This window comes from Oncorhynchus gorbuscha, unplaced genomic scaffold, assembly GCF_021184085.1.
Source record: "Oncorhynchus gorbuscha isolate QuinsamMale2020 ecotype Even-year unplaced genomic scaffold, OgorEven_v1.0 Un_scaffold_1248, whole genome shotgun sequence".
NCBI lineage: Eukaryota > Metazoa > Chordata > Actinopteri > Salmoniformes > Salmonidae > Oncorhynchus > Oncorhynchus gorbuscha.
In genome coordinates this window covers 130,473-148,081 of record NW_025746080.1, presented here as the reverse complement: position 1 = coordinate 148,081, position 17,609 = coordinate 130,473, and the positions used below count along the sequence as shown (strand labels likewise).

General features: G+C 46.0%; 1 pseudogene; it reads left to right on the top strand.

The window, feature by feature from the left end:
* Positions 1–2,795: 2,795 nt before the first annotated feature.
* Positions 2,796–17,609, top strand: part of LOC124021902 — a 110,014-nt pseudogene continuing 95,200 nt past the window's right edge.

The window sequence follows — 17,609 nt, the reverse complement described above, 5'->3', positions numbered from 1 at the left end:
GTTGGTGGTCTCAGTTGGGATAGGTTTCCCTCTAGGTTTAGAGTAGTTGGTGGTCTCATTTGGGATAGATTTCCCTCTAGGTCCAGAGTAGTTGGAGGTCTCATTTCAGCTAGAATTCCCTCTAGGTTCAGAGTAGTTGGTGGTCTCATTTGGGATAGATTTTCTCTAGGTTTAGAGTAGTTGGTGGTCTCATTTGGGATAGATTTCCCTCTAGCTTCAGAGTAGTTGGTGGTCTCATTTGGGCTGCATTTCCCTCTAGGTTTCCCTCTAGGTTCAGAGTAGTTGGTGGTCTCAGTTGGGATAGATTTCCCTCTAGGTCCAGAGTAGTTGGTGGTCTCAGTTGGGCTGCATTTCCCTCTAGGTTTCCCTCTAGGTCCAGAGTAGTTGGTGGTCTCATTTTCGATGCATTTCCCTCTAGGTTTCCCTCTAGCTTCAGAGTAGTTGGTGGTCTCAGTTGGGATAGATTTCCCTCTAGCTTCAGAGTAGTTGGTGGTCTCAGTTGGGATAGATTTCCCTCTAGCTTCAGAGTAGTTGGTGGTCTCATTTGGGATAGATTTCCCTCTAGGTCCAGAGTAGTTGGTGGTCTCATTTGGGATAGATTTCCCTCTAGATTCAGAGTAGTTGGTGGTCTCAGTTGGGATAGATTTCCCCCTAGATTCAGAGTAGTTGGTGGTCTCATTTGGGATAGATTTCCCTCTAGATTCAGAGTAGTTGGTGGTCTCAGTTGGGATAGATTTCCCTCTAGATTCAGAGTAGTTGGTGGTCTCATTTGGGATAGATTTCCCTCTAGGTCCAGAGTAGTTGGTGGTCTCATTTGGGATAGATTTCCTTCTAGGTCCAGAGTAGTTGGTGGTCTCATTTGTTCCATGTTTCGTAATGTTGAGCTGTCCTTGTATAACCTTTTAACATATGACACCATGTAATATAATAGCCTGCTGAGGCAGGAATGCGGGTAGAAGAACCATGTTTATCAGATGTCATGGGTCAAGTGCAAGTACAGATGATCACATAAAGTAATTAGTAAACAGCGCCACCCTCAGGCACTCCAGGTAAGTACATGTACATACATACATACATACATACATACATACATACATACATACATACATACATACATACATACATACATACATACATACATACATACATACATACATACATACATACATACATACATACATACATACATACATACATACATACATACATACATACATACATACATACCATGTCGATGAAAACAGGAAGTAATGACATCACACCTAAAAAAAAATACCTTTTTCTTAAAAACCAACAGTGCAGAGTAAAAATGTATTGGTTGAAGTATTCACCAAAACGCATTTAGACAAATTGTGTATTAATAAATTGGCGACAGCCTGTATGTCCTCCAACCCCTGTTTCATGTCTAAGGTAGCCCTCGAAATATCAGCATTGATAGAATGCAATAATTGACAAGTGTTTGCCATATTGTAATAATTCTCATGTGCCCACGTGTCGCCAAGTTCCGTGGTCGCCATGGTGAAACTTGGACACGTATAGATCTGAAATAATTGGAATGACGAAAACTTTCCAGCCAATCAGAAAAGCAGATCGAAGCAATTCAGGTATTCTTGAAAGTCTGGACAATTCTTGTTCTGCAAATAAACATTATTGTTATAGTTGAAAACATTTATATTGCAAGATGTAGGCATTTAGTATGAAATGTGTAGTGGAGCATTATAGTGCCCCTCTTACCTTTAAAATGATTCCGCAATCATCATTTTAATTTTTTTTTTTTTAGAAAAACACAGTTTCCATCATCATTTGTTGCAATAAAGAAAGTTTGACCAAAGAAAAAATCCCCTCCTGTCAAATGGATCATTTTTGTTGTTGTCAATCCTTAGAAAAATTATGCAAAGTATGCAGAGTAGAAGTAGTTTTCATATACAAACGTCATACGTCCGAACTCAGAAACAAATACGCTTCCCCATAAATAACATGGTCGTTGTGGCAGAACGTTTATTTTGATTGGCTATTTTCTGCATTTACCAGAGTTCCATCAGGAAGCCTGATTTCAGACGTCTCCATGGAAACGAGATTATTAGGGGAGTTGTTATTTTTCAAAGCATGAAAACTGTTTTAATCGAACTATTATATTAATCAGACTATCCACAATAACCGCATTACTGTGTGCATGTAACCCTACTCATTGCTTTTGTCTAATAAACCTGGGTCAACGGTAACCTGCCTGGTGTCTCTGAATAAAAATATAGGATAATTAAATATATAAAAAATGACGTCTGGTAGAATTTGTTAGAATGCACCTATAAAGCTTTTATAGTTGTAGGCTAGATAATGTAGAGGTGTGTTTATTTATTTAGTAAGTGCACGTGATCTGGATAATCATGTTCTGTAGCCTGTTGATCAGCACCTTATCATGGAGAGAAAGGTAATGGTGTCAAAATCACACACCTGCAGGTGAAGCCCTCAGGGATCCCACCTTCTAGTCTCCCAAATGGCACCTTATTCGCAGTGGTAGACTATTTGTATATATATAAATATATGTATATAAAAATGTATATATATATATATATATATATATATATATATATAATAAACATTTTTTAAACCCTATCAAACCTTAACACTTACCTTAACTTCAACATTTGACAACTTCTACATTTGCATTTGGAGTAACTTCCAAATTGTACGTTGGGACAAATATGGATAAACGTCAAAATGGTAAAACCGTGAGATCATGTTGAGTTGAGAACTGCTTAGCTCCGCCTCGCCTCTGCTGGCTACTGTATAAAAACTTGCGGTGTGTGAATATAGTGATAATGCCATTCAGGGCGGTGTGCAGGCAGGCAGGGGACCCGACGGTGTAATGTGGTCGGGGGGAAGGTTGATCTGTCCACTAAGAACCATTCGAGCCATTTGGAACTTATAAACAGTTGTTATGAATGCGGTCGGACAGGCGAGGGTGACGGCGGTGTGACTGACTTCAAGAGACGTCTTCACAGAAGAAGTTGTGCGCACACAGCGAGCTGCAGGAAATATACATTTAGCAATAAGGTAATGTTGAATGTCATGTGAATAGGCTATAAACATTTTTTTTGTGAATTTAGTGTATTTTGATGTATTTTAGACATGTTTATTGATAGCCTAGCTTACACTTCTATAGACACGTTTTTATTCCGGCCTAAAAATAAGAATTGCTTGCAACATGTTGTCATTTAGATGGCTATAATTTGAGAGAAAATGCTAAACCTAGTGTATTGAGAACCGTAACGCCAGGTAACTGCACACTGGCGCTGCTCATTGACATTATTGCTGACTTCAGTGTCAAGTTGTGCGCGTGGCTACTATGTCCTCGTGAGATTTTTGGTTCATATTTGACGGTGTTGTATTTTATTTTAAATCTGCTTAACGTTTTTTTTTTTTCTTAAACTTGGTTTTTGTGGGTTAGGTTGTCACTGTCCCGTACGAGACGATGTTTCTTTTTGCGCTCTGCCTATACCTCGGGAAGTTGGTGTCGTCCGGTGTCAGCTTGGAGTTCCGTTATCACAACACCGTGGAGGTGGAGAGATACCTGCGGGACGTTAACAACACCTTCGACTTCACACACCTGCACAGTATTGGAAAGTCTGTTGAAGGTAAGAAGACCCCTCATATGTTGTCTTGAAATGTAAAATAGGAAATAGAAATTCACTCTTATTTTTCTTTTGTTTAGCCTAGATTTTGTCACAGGTGAGAGAGAGCCTAGGACATTTTCAAATTTGATACGATTTTTTGGGGGCTCTTTGTAAGCAGGTCACCCGTTTTGGAGACTTCTGGTATATCATCAAAATAAATCAATCACATAATTTTGGGGGGGGAATCATTCAGCAGTTTTTACCAGATTAAGTAAAATACGTTGGAAATGAATGTTGTGTCATGCAGGTGAAAGAGGACCCAAAAGCGACTTAACAGAAACAGAGTTTATTTAAGTCCAAACAGGGAATAACAGAAATCCTCTAGTCTGTAGAGGGGAATAACTGGAGAAGCGGCCACAGACTGCAGGTAAAGCCGGGTAGGCGCAGGCCGTAGTAGACAGAGACACCTGCTCACACGCAGCATCTGATGAAGGCAAAAAACACGACAGGACAGGGCGATACACAATCACAGCAAAAACACGACAGGACAGGGCGAAACGCAATCACAGCATGGTGAATACTAAACAAGGAACCGACGGGACAGGAACGGAACACAAAGGAATAAATAGGGACTCTAATCAGGGGAAAGGATCGGGAACAGGTGTGGGAAGACTAAATGATGATTAGGGGAATAGGAACAGCTGGGAGCAGGAACGGAACGATAGAGAGTGAGAGAGGGAGGGGGAGAGAGAGGGATAGAAGGAGGGAAAGAACCAAATAAGACCAGCAGAGGGAAACGAATAGAATGGGGAGCACAGGGACAAGACATGATAATAAATGACAAACATGACAGTACCCCCCCACTCACCGAGCGCCTCCTGGCGCACTCGAGGAGGAATCCTGGCGGCAACGGAGGAAATCATCGATGAGTGAACGGTCCAGCACGTCCCGAGACGGAACCCAACTCCTCTCCTCAGGACCGTAACCCTCCCAATCCACTAAGTATTGGAGACCCCGTCCCGAGAACGCATGTCCATGATCTTATGTACCTTGTAAATAGGTGCGCTCTCGACAAGGACGGGAGGGGGAGGGAAGACGAACGGGGTGCGAAGAAAGGGCTTAACACAGGAGACATGGAAGACAGGATGGACGCGACGAAGATGTCGCGGAAGAAGCAGTCGCACAGCGACAGGATTGACGACCTGGGAGACACGGAACGGACCAATGAACCGCGGAGTCAACTTACGAGAAGCTGTCGTAAGAGGAAGGTTGCGAGTGGAAAGCCACACTCTCTGGCCGCAACAATACCTTGGACTCTTAATCCTGCGTTTATTGGCGGCTCTCACAGTCTTCCCCGCAGACAAAGGCAGACCGGTAATGAAGTCTAAGGCGATGTGAGACCATGGTCGAGAAGGAATGGGGAGCGGTCTGAGACGACCGGCAGGAGGAGAGTTACCCGACTTAGTCTGCGCGCAGTCCGAACAAGCAGCCACGAAACGGCGCGTGTCACGCTCCTGAGTCGGCCACCAAAAGCGCTGGCGAATAGACGCAAGAGTGCCTCGAACACCGGGATGACCAGCTAACTTGGCAGAGTGAGCCCACTGAAGAACAGCCAGACGAGTGGAAACAGGAACGAAAAGGAGGTTACTAGGACAAGCGCGCGGCGACGCAGTGTGCGTGAGTGCTTGCTTAACCTGTCTTTCAATTCCCCAGACTGTTAACCCGACAACACGCCCATAAGGAAGAATCCCCTCGGGATCAGTAGAAGCCACAGAAGAACTAAACAGACGGGATAAGGCATCAGGCTTGGTGTTCTTGCTACCCGGACGGTAAGAAATCACAAACTCGAAACGAGCGAAAAACAACGCCCAACGAGCTTGACGGGCATTAAGTCGTTTGGCAGAACGGATGTACTCAAGGTTCTTATGGTCTGTCCAAACGACAAAAGGAACGGTCGCCCTCCAACCACTGTCGCCATTCGCCTAGGGCTAAGCGGATGGCGAGCAGTTCACGGTTACCCACATCATAGTTGCGCTCAGATGGCGACAGGCGATGAGAAAAATAAGCGCAAGGATGAACCTTATCGTCAGACTGGAAGCGCTGGGATAGAATGGCTCCCACGCCTACCTCTGAAGCGTCAACCTCGACAATGAATTGTCTAGTGACGTCAGGAGTAACAAGGATAGGAGCGGACGTAAACGTTCTTTTAGAAGATCAAAAGCTCCCTGGGCGGAACCGGACCACTTAAAACACGTCTTGACAGAAGTAAGAGCTGTGAGAGGGGCAGCAACTTGACCGAAATTACGAATGAAACGCCGATAGAAATTAGCGAAACCTAAAAAGCGCTGCAACTCGACACGTGACCTTGGAACGGGCCAATCACTGACAGCTTGGACCTTAGCGGAATCCATCTGAATGCCTTCAGCGGAAATAACGGAACCGAGAGAAAAGTAACGGAGGAGACATGAAAAGAGCACTTCTCAGCCTTTACGTAGAGACAATTCTCTAAAAGGCGCTGTAGAACACGTCGAACGTGCTGAACATGAATCTCGAGTGACGGAGAAAAAATCAGGATATCGTCAAGATAGACAAAAACAAAGAAGTTCAGCATGTCTCTCAGAACATCATTAACTAATGCCTGAAAAACAGCTGGCGCATTGGCGAGGCCGAACGGCAGAACCCGGTACTCAAAATGCCCTAACGGAGTGTTAAACGCCGTTTTCCACTCGTCCCCCTCTCTGATGCGCACGAGATGGTAAGCGTTACGAAGGTCCAACTTAGTAAAGCACCTGGCTCCCTGCAGAATCTCGAAGGCTGATGACATAAGGGGAAGCGGATAACGATTCTTAACCGTTATGTCATTCAGCCCTCGATAATCCACGCAGGGGCGCAGAGTACCGTCCTTCTTCTTAACAAAAAAGAACCCCGCCCCGGCCGGAGAGGAAGAAGGCACTATGGTACCGGCGTCAAGAGACACAGACAAATAATCCTCGAGAGCCTTACGTTCGGGAGCCGACAGAGAGTATAGTCTACCTCGAGGGGGAGTGGTCCCCGGAAGGAGATCAATACTACAATCATACGACCGGTGAGGAGGAAGGGAGTTGGCTCGGGACCGACTGAAGACCGTGCGCAGATCATGATATTCCTCCGGCACTCCTGTCAAATCGCCAGGTTCCTCCTGAGAAGTAGGGACAGAAGAAACGGGAGGGATGGCAGACATTAAACACTTCACATGACAAGAAACGTTCCAGGATAGGATAGAATTACTAGACCAATTAATAGAAGGATTATGACATACTAGCCAGGGATGACCCAAAACAACAGGTGTAAACGGTGAACGGAAAATCAAAAAAAGAAATAGTCTCACTGTGGTTACCAGATACTGTGAGAGTTAAAGGTAGTGTCTCAAATTTGATACTGGGAAGATGACTACCATCTAAGGCAAACATGGGCGTAGGCTTGTCTAACGGTCTGAAAGGAATGTTATGTTTCCGAACCCATGCTTCGTCCATGAAACAACCCTCAGCCCCAGAGTCAATCAAGGCACTGCATGTAGCACCCGAACCGGTCCAGCGTAGATGGACCGACATAGTAGTACAAGATCTAGATGAAGAGACCTGAGTAGTAGCGCTCACCAGTAGCCCTCCGCTTACTGATGGGCTCTGGCCTCTTACTGGACATGAATTAACAAAATGTCCAGCAACTCCGCAATAGAGGCACAGGCGGTTGGTGATCCTCCGTTCCCTCTCCTTAGTCGAGATGCGAATCCCTCCCAGCTGCATGGGCTCAGTCTCAAAGCCAGAGGAGGGAGATGGTTGCGATGCGGAGCAGGGAAACACCGTTGATGCGAGCTCTCTTCCACGAGCCCGGTGACGAAGATCTACCCGTCGTTCTATGCGGATGGCGAGAGCAATCAAAGAGTCCACATCTGAAGGAACCTCCCGGGAGAGAATCTCATCCTTAACCACTGCGTGGAGTCCCTCCAGAAAACGAGCGAGCAGCGCCGGCTCGTTCCACTCACTAGAGGCAGCAAGAGTGCGAAACTCAATAGAATAATCCGTTATGGACCGTTCACCTTGGCATAAGGAAGCCAGGGCCCTAGAAGCCTCCTACCAAAAACTGAACGGTCAAAAACCCGAATCATCTCCTCTTTAAAGTTCTGGAACTTGTTAGAGCAATCAGCCCTTGCCTCCCAGATAGCTGTGCCCCATTCTCGAGCCCGGCCAGTAAGGAGTGAAATGACGTAAGCAACCCGAGCTCTCTCTCTAGAGTATGTGTTGGGTTGGAGAGAGAACACAATCTCACACTGCGTGAGAAAGGAGCGGCACTCAGTGGGCTGCCCGGAGTAGCAAGGTGGGTTATTAACCCTAGGTTCTGGAGGCTCGGCAGGCCAGGAAGTAACAGGTGGCACGAGACGTAGACTCTGGAACTGTCCAGAGAGGTCGGAAACCTGAGCGGCCAGGTTCTCCACGGCATGGCGAGCAGCAGACAATTCCTGCTCGTGTCTGCCGAGCATGGCTCCTTGGATCTCGACGGCAGTGTAACGAGCGTCTGAAGTCGCTGGGTCCATTCCTTGGTCGGTTCCTTCTGTCATGCAGGTGAAAGAGGACCCAAAAGCGACTTAACAGAAACAGAGTTTATTTAAGTCCAAACAGGGAATAACAGAAATCCTCTAGTCTGTAGAGGGGAATAACTGGAGAAGCGGCCACAGACTGCAGGTCGCTTCGGGTAGGCGCAGGCCGTAGTAGACAGAGACACCTGCTCACACGCAGCATCTGATGAAGGCAAAAAACACGACAGGACAGGGCGATACACAATCACAGCAAAAACACGACAGGACAGGGCGAAACGCAATCACAGCATGGTGAATACTAAACAAGGAACCGACGGGACAGGAACGGAACACAAAGGAATAAATAGGGACTCTAATCAGGGGGAAAGGATCGGGAACAGGTGTGGGAAGACTAAATGATGATTAGGGGAATAGGAACAGCTGGGAGCAGGAACGGAACGATAGAGAGTGAGAGAGGGAGGGGGAGAGAGAGGGATAGAAGGAGGGAAAGAACCAAATAAGACCAGCAGAGGGAAACGAATAGAATGGGGAGCACAGGGACAAGACATGATAATAAATGACAAACATGACATGTTGGACAATTTTTATATTCCTAAAATGCTGTCGCTGCTTCCAGTTGATCAGACATATTGATAATTAGCCCAATGTCAAGTGTCCAAATCAATAACCAATATGCATAAACGGTTCGTGATATACTGAAAACATAAAATATACTCTCTGCACATACATGTGCAACAATAGTGTCAAGTGTCACTCATTGATTAGGGAGGGATATGCACTGTTGAAACTACCACAACTCAAAAAAACACATGACAACTGGATATATTTTTACATCACTGGTTAGAGGACAACCAGCAGAAGAAGTCAGCTACATTTTGGAAATGTTGCTAATTTAGAAATATGCTAATTAGCAAAAATTGTCTGAGATTTGAACTCCCAATGTTTGGATTGCTAGACGTTCCCGTTATACACTCATCCAGCCATCCTTCTTTTGCTTTAAGTAACCATCTGTCTTATTTAACCATACGAAACGTAACATATCATACTAAATTGACTATCTCAGATTTACATAACAGGAATAATACGAAATGTTCTGAGACCAGGTTGGAAATGTGGAATAGATGAGCGTTAGTAGAAGGCCAATTTGTAAGTCGCTCTGGATAAGAGCGTCTGCTAAATGACTTAAATGTAAATGTACTGTGTATATTTTACGTAACAGAATAATACGAAATGTTCTGAGACCAGGTTGGAAACGTGGTATAACCTGGAATAACCTATATGTGGTTGGTTAGATGAGCCTTAGTAAGGAGGCTTCTATGTATATTTTAGAATGCCAGATGTTGATTTCAGGAGGCTGCCTTCACGGAAAATGGAACAAACAACCTTTTTCTGTTAGTTCCATTTCAATGAATCACGACCCTCCATAGGATATCAACAGTGACAGTTTGACTTTCAAATCTGTGTATTGGTATGAATTTAACAGTACAAAACCAAAGATATTGATCTGTTTTTTTTAAAGCAATTGATCTTGTGTCATCGTGTTGATGAGTATTAACTTTTATACTAATATAACCAATCTGAGGTAAAAAGCTAGTGTAATATCCCCTCTCACTTCGATGTGGTCTTAATGGCAGCTTGTGTTTTTGTAGTAACCCGGTAACATCATGGGAAGTCACGTAATATACATTTAATTAGGTACGGCAAAATATCTTATTTCTGTGATGATAGTGAGCCAGCTCTATCATCTGAAGCAAACACAGATTTGTTCAATATTCACGTGTATTTCTCAATAGTTTAACCATTTTAGAGATATAAAAAAATTGTTCCTAAGCAGAATTTAACCAGACGCTCCACACGCTAAAACACGAGGGTTCCTCAAGGGTTCTTTAGGAAGGCTGATGGATTTTTATGTGGAACAATAATGACTCTGAACTCTTCAATGGTTCTTTACAGTTCACAAAATGATTCTTGGCTGTTTTAGTGATAATTAAAATGTAGGAGGGGTGGGGGTAATATAATATTTCGGGGAATGGTTTAGTCACAGCTCTGTGTATAACCATGAGTGAGGGTTTCATTCCAGTTGATCTAATGTGTTGTGTTGTGACGTTACATGTTATACAGATGTAACTGATTCCGTCTCAGCCTATGAACCCATCTTCCCCTCATCAGAGGACTCTTTGTAAACCGGGTCCCTGCCTGCCAGCCAGTGACTGCAGCTGGCTCATGTGAAGACTAGCCTAAACAGACCGTTAATATATCATCCTGACCACTGCTCTCAGCCTCCCAGCGGCTAATCCTCCTGCTCCCTGCCTCCCACCAGCCAGCCCTACCTCATCCTCCTGCTCCCAGCCTCCCACCAGCCGGCCCTACCTAGTCCTCCTGCTCCCAGCCTCCCACCAGCCGGCCCTACCTAGTCCTCCTGCTCCCAGCCTCCCACCATCCGGCCCTACCTAGTCCTCCTGCTCCCAGCCTCCCACCATCCGGCCCTACCTCGTCCTCCTGCTCCCAGCCTCCCACCAGCCGGCCCTACCTCGTCCCAGCCTCCCACCAGCCGACCCTACCTCGTCCTCCTGCTCCCAGCCCCCCACCAGCCAGCCCTATCTAGTCCTCCTGCTCCCAGCCTCCCACCAGCCGGCCCTACCTAGTCCTCCTGCTCCCAGCCTCCCACCAGCCGGCCCTACCTAGTCCTCCTGCTCTCCAGCCTCCCTCTGGTCCTCCTACTCTCCAGCCTCCCTCTGGTCCTACCTAGTCCTCCTCTGGTCCAACCTAGTCCTCCTACTCTCCAGCCTCCCACTGGTCCTACCTAGTCCTCCTCTGGTCCAACCTAGTCCTCCTACTCTCCAGCCTCCCTCTGGTCCTCCTACTCTCCAGCCTCCCTCTGGTCCTACCTAGTCCTCCTCTGGTCCAACCTAGTCCTCCTACTCTCCAGCCTCCCTCTGGTCCTACCTAGTCCTCCTGCTCTCCAGCCTCCCTCTGGTCCTCCTACTCTCCAGCCTCCCTCTGGTCCTACCTAGTCCTCCTCTGGTCCAACCTAGTCCTCCTACTCTCCAGCCTCCCTCTAGTCCTACCTAGTCCTCCTGCTCTCCAGCCTCCCTCTAGTCCTACCTAGTCCTCCTACTCTCCAGCCTCCCTCTGGTCCTACCTAGTCCTCCTCTGGTCCAACCTAGTCATCCTACTCACCAGCCTCCCTCTGGTCCTACCTAGTCGTCCTACCCAGCCTCCCTCTGGTTAACCCCCCTAGTGCTGCGTGGTTCCCCCCTAGTGCTGCGTGGTTACCCCCCTAGTGCTGCATGGTCCCCCAGTGCTGCGTGGTTCCCCCTAGTGCTGCATGGTTCAGGAGATATTCCTGTCTGTTGGTGTTGTAAAGAGAGATTCAGGAGATATCCCTGCCTGTTGGTGTTTTCAGGAGATATCCCTGCCTGTTGGTGTTGTAATGAGATATCCCTGCCTGTTGGTGTTGTAATGAGATATCCCTGCCTGTTGGTGTTGTAATGAGATATCCCTGCCTGTTGGTGTTGTAATGAGATATCCCTGCCTGTTGGTGTTGTAATGAGATATCCCTGCCTGTTGGTGTTGTAATGAGATATCCCTGCCTGTTGGTGTTGTAATGAGATATCCCTGCCTGTTGGTGTTGTAATGAGATATCCCTGCCTGTTGGTGTTGTAATGAGATATCCCTGCCTGTTGGTGTTGTAATGAGATATCCCTGCCTGTTGGTGTTGTAATGAGATATCCCTGCCTGTTGGTGTTGTAATGAGATATCCCTGCCTGTTGGTGTTGTAATGAGATATCCCTGCCTGTTGGTGTTGTGGTAGATTCAGGAGATATTTACATTTACATTTAAGTCATTTAGCAGACGCTCTTATCCAGAGCGACTGGAGATATCCCTGTCTGTTGGTGTTGTGAGAGATTCAGGAGATATCCCTGTCTGTTGGTGTTGTGAGAGATTCAGGAGATATCCCTGTCTGTTGGTGTTGTGAGAGATTCAGGAGATATCCCTGTCTGTTGGTGTTGTGAGAGATTCAGGAGATATCCCTGTCTGTTGGTGTTGTGAGAGATTCAGGAGATATCCCTGTCTGTTGGTGTTGTGAGAGATTCAGGAGATATCCCTGCCTGTTGGTGTTGTGAGAGGTTCAGGAGATATCCCTGCCTGTTGGTGTTGTAATGAGATATCCCTGCCTGTTGGTGTTGTAATGAGATATCCCTGCCTGTTGGTGTTGTAATGAGATATCCCTGCCTGTTGGTGTTGTGGTAGATTCAGGAGATATTTACATTTACATTTAAGTCATTTAGCAGACGCTCTTATCCAGAGCGACTGGAGATATCCCTGTCTGTTGGTGTTGTGAGAGATTCAGGAGATATCCCTGTCTGTTGGTGTTGTGAGAGATTCAGGAGACATCCCTGTCTGTTGGTGTTGTGAGAGATTCAGGAGATATCCCTGTCTGTTGGTGTTGTGAGAGATTCAGGAGATATCCCTGTCTGTTGGTGTTGTGAGAGATTCAGGAGATATCCCTGTCTGTTGGTGTTGTGAGAGATTCAGGAGATATCCCTGCCTGTTGGTGTTGTGAGAGGTTCAGGAGATATCCCTGCCTGTTGGTGTTGTGAGAGATTCAGGAGATATCCCTGTCTGTTGGTGTTGTGGGAGGTTCAGGAGATATCCCTGCCTGTTGGTGTTGTGAGAGATTCAGGAGATATCCCTGTCTGTTGGTGTTGTGAGAGATTCAGGAGATATCCCTGCCTGTTGGTGTTGTGAGAGGTTCAGGAGATATCCCTGCCTGTTGGTGTTGTGAGAGGTTCAGGAGATATCCCTGTCTGTTGGTGTTGTGAGAGATTCAGGAGATATCCCTGCCTGTTGGTGTTGTGAGAGATTCAGGAGATATCCCTGCCTGTTGGTGTTGTGAGAGATTCAGGAGATATCCCTGTCTGTTGGTGTTGTGAGAGATTCAGGAGATATCCCTGTCTGTTGGTGTTGTGAGAGATTCAGGAGATATCCCTGTCTGTTGGTGTTGTAGATTCAGGAGATATCCCTGCCTGTTGGTGTTATAGATTCAGGAGATATCCCTGCCTGTTGGTGTTGTGAGAGATTCAGGAGATATCCCTGTCTGTTGGTGTTGTGAGAGATTCAGGAGATATCCCTGTCTGTTGGTGTTGTGAGAGATTCAGGAGATATCCCTGTCTGTTGGTGTTGTGAGAGATTCAGGAGATATCCCTGCCTGTTGGTGTTATAGATTCAGAAGATATCCCTGCCTGTTGGTGTTATAGATTCAGGAGATATCCCTGTCTGTTGGTGTTGTGAGAGATTCAGGAGATATCCCTGTCTGTTGGTGTTGTGAGAGATTCAGGAGATATCCCTGTCTGTTGGTGTTGTGAGAGATTCAGGAGATATCCCTGCCTGTTGGTGTTATAGATTCAGGAGATATCCCTGTCTGTTGGTGTTGTAGATTCAGGAGATATCCCTGCCTGTTGGTGTTGTAGATTCAGGAGATATCCCTGTCTGTTGGTGTTGTAGATTCAGGAGATATCCCTGTCTGTTGGTGTTGTGAGAGATTCAGGAGATATCCCTGCCTGTTGGTGTTGTGAGAGATTCAGGAGATATCCCTGTCTGTTGGTGTTGTAGATTCAGGAGATATCCCTGCCTGTTGGTGTTGTAGATTCAGGAGATATCCCTGCCTGTTGGTGTTGTAGATTCAGGAGATATCCCTGTCTGTTAGTGTTGTAGATTCAGGAGATATCCCTGTCTGTTGGTGTTGTGAGAGGTTCAGGAGATATCCCTGCCTGTTGGTGTTGTAGATTCAGGAGATATCCCTGCCTGTTGGTGTTGTAGATTCAGGAGATATCCCTGTCTGTTGGTGTTGTAGATTCAGGAGATATCCCTGCCTGTTGGTGTTGTAGATTCAGGAGATATCCCTGCCTGTTGGTGTTGTAGATTCAGGAGATATCCCTGCCTGTTGGTGTTGTAATGAGATATCCCTGTCTGTTGGTGTTGTAGATTCAGGAGATATCCCTGTCTGTTGGTGTTGTAGATTCAGGAGATATCCCTGTCTGTTGGTGTTGTAGATTCAGGAGATATCCCTGCCTGTTGGTGTTGTAGATTCAGGAGATATCCCTGTCTGTTGGTGTTGTAGATTCAGGAGATATCCCTGTCTGTTGGTGTTGTGAGAGATTCAGGAGATATCCCTGTCTGTTGGTGTTGTGAGAGATTCAGGAGATATCCCTGTCTGTTGGTGTTGTGAGAGATTCAGGAGATATCCCTGTCTGTTGGTGTTGTGAGAGATTCAGGAGATATCCCTGTCTGTTGGTGTTGTGAGAGATTCAGGAGATATCCCTGTCTGTTGGTGTTGTAGATTCAGGAGATATCCCTGCCTGTTGGTGTTGTGAGAGATTCAGGAGATATCCCTGTCTGTTGGTGTTGTGAGAGATTCAGGAGATATCCCTGTCTGTTGGTGTTGTAGATTCAGGAGATATCCCTGCCTGTTGGTGTTATAGATTCAGGAGATATCCCTGTCTGTTGGTGTTGTAGATTCAGGAGATATCCCTGTCTGTTGGTGTTGTAATGAGATATCCCTGTCTGTTGGTGTTGTAATGAGATATCCCTGTCTGTTGGTGTTGTAATGAGATATCCCTGCCTGTTGGTGTTGTAGATTCAGGAGATATCCCTGTCTGTTGGTGTTGTAGATTCAGGAGATATCCCTGCCTGTTGGTGTTATAGATTCAGGAGATATCCCTGCCTGTTGGTGTTGTGAGAGATTCAGGAGATATCCCTGTCTGTTGGTGTTGTGAGAGATTCAGGAGATATCCCTGTCTGTTGGTGTTGTGAGAGATTCAGGAGATATCCCTGTCTGTTGGTGTTGTGAGAGATTCAGGAGATATCCCTGCCTGTTGGTGTTATAGATTCAGGAGATATCCCTGCCTGTTGGTGTTATAGATTCAGGAGATATCCCTGTCTGTTGGTGTTGTGAGAGATTCAGGAGATATCCCTGTCTGTTGGTGTTGTGAGAGATTCAGGAGATATCCCTGTCTGTTGGTGTTGTGAGAGATTCAGGAGATATCCCTGCCTGTTGGTGTTATAGATTCAGGAGATATCCCTGTCTGTTGGTGTTGTAGATTCAGGAGATATCCCTGCCTGTTGGTGTTGTAGATTCAGGAGATATCCCTGTCTGTTGGTGTTGTAGATTCAGGAGATATCCCTGTCTGTTGGTGTTGTGAGAGATTCAGGAGATATCCCTGCCTGTTGGTGTTGTGAGAGATTCAGGAGATATCCCTGTCTGTTGGTGTTGTAGATTCAGGAGATATCCCTGCCTGTTGGTGTTGTAGATTCAGGAGATATCCCTGCCTGTTGGTGTTGTAGATTCAGGAGATATCCCTGTCTGTTAGTGTTGTAGATTCAGGAGATATCCCTGTCTGTTGGTGTTGTGAGAGGTTCAGGAGATATCCCTGCCTGTTGGTGTTGTAGATTCAGGAGATATCCCTGCCTGTTGGTGTTGTAGATTCAGGAGATATCCCTGTCTGTTGGTGTTGTAGATTCAGGAGATATCCCTGCCTGTTGGTGTTGTAGATTCAGGAGATATCCCTGCCTGTTGGTGTTGTAGATTCAGGAGATATCCCTGCCTGTTGGTGTTGTAATGAGATATCCCTGTCTGTTGGTGTTGTAGATTCAGGAGATATCCCTGTCTGTTGGTGTTGTAGATTCAGGAGATATCCCTGTCTGTTGGTGTTGTAGATTCAGGAGATATCCCTGCCTGTTGGTGTTGTAGATTCAGGAGATATCCCTGTCTGTTGGTGTTGTAGATTCAGGAGATATCCCTGTCTGTTGGTGTTGTAGATTCAGGAGATATCCCTGTCTGTTGGTGTTGTGAGAGATTCAGGAGATATCCCTGTCTGTTGGTGTTGTGAGAGATTCAGGAGATATCCCTGTCTGTTGGTGTTGTGAGAGATTCAGGAGATATCCCTGTCTGTTGGTGTTGTAGATTCAGGAGATATCCCTGCCTGTTGGTGTTGTGAGAGATTCAGGAGATATCCCTGTCTGTTGGTGTTGTGAGAGATTCAGGAGATATCCCTGTCTGTTGGTGTTGTGAGAGATTCAGGAGATATCCCTGCCTGTTGGTGTTATAGATTCAGGAGATATCCCTGTCTGTTGGTGTTGTGAGAGATTCAGGAGATATCCCTGTCTGTTGGTGTTGTAATGAGATATCCCTGTCTGTTGGTGTTGTAATGAGATATCCCTGTCTGTTGGTGTTGTAATGAGATATCCCTGCCTGTTGGTGTTGTAGATTCAGGAGATATCCCTGCCTGTTGGTGTTGTAGATTCAGGAGATATCCCTGTCTGTTGGTGTTGTAGATTCAGGAGATATCCCTGCCTGTTGGTGTTGTAGATTCAGGAGATATCCCTGCCTGTTGGTGTTGTAGATTCAGGAGATATCCCTGCCTGTTGGTGTTGTAGATTCAGGAGATATCCCTGTCTGTTGGTGTTGTAGATTCAGGAGATATCCCTGCCTGTTGGTGTTGTAGATTCAGGAGATATCTCTGCCTGTTGGTGTTATAGATTCAGGAGATATCCCTGCCTGTTGGTGTTGTAGATTCAGGAGATATCCCTGCCTGTTGGTGTTGTAGATTCAGGAGATATCCCTGCCTGTTGGTGTTATAGATTCAGGAGATATCCCTGCCTGTTGGTGTTATAGATTCAGGAGATATCCCTGCCTGTTGGTGTTATAGATTCAGGAGATATCCCTGTCTGTTGGTGTTATAGATTCAGGAGATATCCCTGCCTGTTGGTGTTATAGATTCAGGAGATATCCCTGCCTGTTGGTGTTATAGATTCAGGAGATATCCCTGTCTGTTGGTGTTGTAGATTCAGGAGATATCCCTGCCTGTTGGTGTTGTAGATTCAGGAGATATCCCTGCCTGTTGGTGTTATAGATTCAGGAGATATCCCTGTCTGTTGGTGTTATAGATTCAGGAGATATCCCTGTCTGTTGGTGTTATAGATTCAGGAGATATCCCTGCCTGTTGGTGTTATAGATTCAGGAGATATCCCTGCCTGTTGGTGTTATAGATTCAGGAGATATCCCTGCCTGTTGGTGTTATAGATTCAGGAGATATCCCTGCCTGTTGGTGTTATAGATTCAGGAGATATCCCTGCCTGTTGGTGTTATAGATTCAGGAGATATCCCTGCCTGTTGGTGTTATAGATTCAGGAGATATCCCTGCCTGTTGGTGTTATAGATTCAGGAGATATCCCTGCCTGTTGGTGTTATAGATTCAGGAGATATCCCTGCCTGTTGGTGTTATAGATTCAGGAGATATCCCTGCCTGTTGGTGTTATAGATTCAGGAGATATCCCTGCCTGTTGGTGTTATAGATTCAGGAGATATCCCTGCCTGTTGGTGTTATAGATTCAGGAGATATCCCTGCCTGTTGGTGTTA